This window comes from Notothenia coriiceps, unplaced genomic scaffold, assembly GCF_000735185.1.
Source record: "Notothenia coriiceps isolate Sejong01 unplaced genomic scaffold, NC01 NC01_scaffold00018493, whole genome shotgun sequence".
Taxonomy (NCBI): Eukaryota; Metazoa; Chordata; class Actinopteri; order Perciformes; family Nototheniidae; genus Notothenia; species Notothenia coriiceps.
In genome coordinates, this window is record NW_011351194.1 from 288,546 (window position 1) to 291,908 (window position 3,363).

Genomic DNA, 3,363 nt, shown 5'->3' on the forward strand with positions numbered 1-3,363 from the left:
AAAAAAAGGGGATCAGGACATCCCTACTTATAGTGGTGATATCAAAACTCCTGTCAGAGATGGAGCTCTTTAACACTCAACAAACCAGCAGTCACCCTAACTAAGGAGTTTCCACCTCTTGCTCACTGCCACTGGGCATCTGTTGTTCCCAGTCATCCTGTCGAGAAACATGTAAAGTATAGGAAGCACTGTGCGCAAGCGTGTGTGTGTGTGTGTGTGTGTGTGTGTGTGTGTGTGTGTGTGTGTGTGTGTGTGTGTGTGTGTGTGTGTGTGTGTGTGTGTGTGTGTGTGTGTGTGTGTGTGTGTGTGTGTGTGTGTGTGTGTGTGTGTGTGTGTGTGTGTGTGTGTGTGGTTACTCTGTCATGCGGCCACAGTAATCTCCATGAGTGCTGTGTGCTTCTCCATAAGGTCTGACTCAGCCGGCGATGACCTCACTGCTCAGTGGCAGCTGCTGTGTAGGTGTGTAATTGCACAAAAAGGACATGAAACGAATTAAAAAGAAAGACCAAGCAAGTGGTTTGATTTGTTCTCATCAAAGCGCCGTCTCCAGGAAGTTGACTTTTATATAAATATCCCCTAATGTCGCGGGTTAAAAGAGACATGGAGGGAAGATTATCGTAGATGCCAGTAACTCCCTGGGGGGTTCGCTCACATCTCCTCTCTGCATGATAAAGAACACACACTCTTCCTCCTCCATCACCTTCATCACCTTCCTCCTTTCTTCTCATCCATCACCTTCATCATCTTCCTCCTTTATCCTCCATCATCTCCTCCTCCCTGCTGCTACCTATAAGGCGACTCCCATCTTTTTGCTTTCTCCAGGCTTCCCTTCCGTTCTCTCTCTTTCCTTTGCCTCTCATATGATTCCCGAGAGCATTACACTCTCCCTGTGCAAGCGTGTGTGTCTGGTGTGTGTGTGTGTGTGTGTGTGTGTGTGTGTGTGTGTGTGTGTGTGTGTGTGTGTGTGTGTGTGTGTGTGTGTGTGTGTGTGTGTGTGTGTGTGTGTGTGTGTGTGTTGGGGTGTGTGTGCACCAGGCTCGTGTGAGAAATGGCCGCAGCAGAGGGAGTGCATGTGGTGACTTTTGAGTGTTGCAGTCGGCCTGTCGGTTGTGGCCATGCATACACAATGCATGTTAACACGTGTGAGAATACACTGTACAGTATACACACACACACATACTCCAACATCCTGAGTCGATCCTGATATTTTTAAGATACAGTTATCTAGGTATTGGCTTTAGGGCTGCAAATAAAAAAGATTTACATTATCTTTTTATCTGCAGAAAAATTGTGAAACATGTCCAAATTAGTTTTACAGTTTCCCAGAGTGCATTGAGACAAGTTTCCAAAAGGAATTGATCCTACATGGTTATGTCAGTCAGAATGAACAAAATAAACTTCAACAAGCAATCTGGAATGAGTTATTCATTTTCTGTAAAACAGGAAAAAAAGATACATTAAAAAAACAGTCTGTTTATCTCTATCCACTCAGTTTTTCAACACTCACACTCTCTCTGTCACTCTCCCTGAAGCGTCTCTGACTTCATTTGCATGGACAGAATCAAAGTGTGTGTGATGCAGTGACTCACATGTACCTTTACTGAACACCCACGTAAGACACCGCTCATGTATCACACCGCGGAGAGAAAAACATCATCTGACTGACTGAGCTGAAGTCGATGTGTTTAGTACCATGTTGGCAAAAGGGCTTTCACTCATGATCGATTAATCTGCCAGTATAATTGTTGGTCTGTAACATATCAGAAATTATCAAAACTGTCCATTAGAGCTTCTCAAAGTTCAAACGTGGGTGTGTTATCAGTCCAAAACCCATAGAAAGTGCGTGCGTGCGTGCGTGCGTGCGTGCGTGCGTGCGTGTGTGTGTTCGGGCTGGTTTCGGGCTGGGTTTCGCTGTCTCGCAGACGGCCACAGGAGGGTTAGGAGAGGGGGGGGGCAGGAGCTCCAGCCAGCCGTTCAGGACAGAGAGTGAATACACATACTATACAGAGATGCTGTATGAGAAAACAATGTGAGATTGGAACATTGAACTATACTTGTGGGGACCTAAATCTGTTTACAAAGTCACGTGTGGGGACTCGCCTCCCTTATGGGGACAAAATGGAGGTCCCCATGACTTGGTTAGGGTTAGGATTGGGCATGTGTTGGTTATGGTTAAGGTTAGGATAAGTCTCAAGGAAATGCATGTAAGTCAATGTAATTTCCCCTGAAGTGATGTATACATGGTATGTGTGTGTGTGTGTGTGTGTGTGTGTGTGTGCATGCGTGCGTGCGTGCGTGTGTGTCTGTTGATGCAGCTAACCTGATAACTACCTCGGCTGACTTCTGATCAGATCTCATGCGCTCTGCTTCCTGTCACTAATCTAAATAGGATTTCCCCCCCAAAAAATCACATGTTGCTGCCGAGCAGGGACACACAGAGTCCCCTGTAATATCTGCTTCCTTTACTCTCAGTATTTATATCCTGAACCTCGAGCTGTGTCTTTTCTTTGTTCCTTTTTTATGACAAGATTGTCTTCAACCCCACCACCTTTCTCTCCTTCTGTTCCGCTGTGCCTGAATTTAATTTCCTCCCTTCTCTCCTGCTCCCCTCCCCTTCACCTCCATGCTTCTCCCCTCCTCCCTCTTCCTCTTCCTCTCTCTCTCCTGCAGAACCGGAGTGGGCCTCTCTGACTCTCGGTGTGTTTGTGTGCCAGGCCTGTTCGCTCCTCCATCGCAGCATCCCTCACATCAGCCGGGTCAAATCTGTCCAGGAAACGTGGGATGCCAGTGAGGTGGAGGTGAGGCAAAACATACTCACATTACAAAAGATATATCGATCGACAACATGTTTAAATCCTGAATAAATCTTGCTCATGGCAGCGGGATTCTCGCAATATCACACACAAATCTATCTTGTCAGACTGTTTGTTTCTGAACTACAGTAGTTTGGACCAATGAGCATCCTGCGAGCATACTGACAGTTAAAGGTGGGGTAGGTAAGTTTGAGAAACCGGCTCGAGATACACTTTTTGTTATATTCCATGGAATGCTCTTAACATCCCGATAGCAATGAATATCTGAAGTGCTTTCACAAAAAATCCATAAAAAAATGTCATCTGTGGAAGCCGTGGTGCTGTAAAAAGCACGACCAATCATCTGAGCCGGCCCGGCTAAAGTAACTGGATGGCCTACCTGCCTGTCAGCCTTCCATCTGTGCACAAACTCATCTCGTGCCCTCATTGGTCATGTGCGCGTTCGTGTGTGTTGGAGGAGGGGCTCTGTAAGGAAGTGGCAGATTTTTTCCGGTTGTGTATTTTCAAATTCTAGTGCACTCGAGCTGGTTTCTCCAAAATTACCTACCCC

The 3,363-nt window shown here is 46.3% G+C and overlaps 1 protein-coding gene across 1 annotated transcript in view; it reads left to right on the forward strand.

Moving 5' to 3' along the window:
• The window catches only part of LOC104951087 (BTB/POZ domain-containing protein kctd15), a 292,312-nt gene that overhangs the window by 284,854 nt on the left and 4,095 nt on the right, over positions 1-3,363 (forward strand). The gene's annotated exons all lie outside the window — the stretch shown is intronic.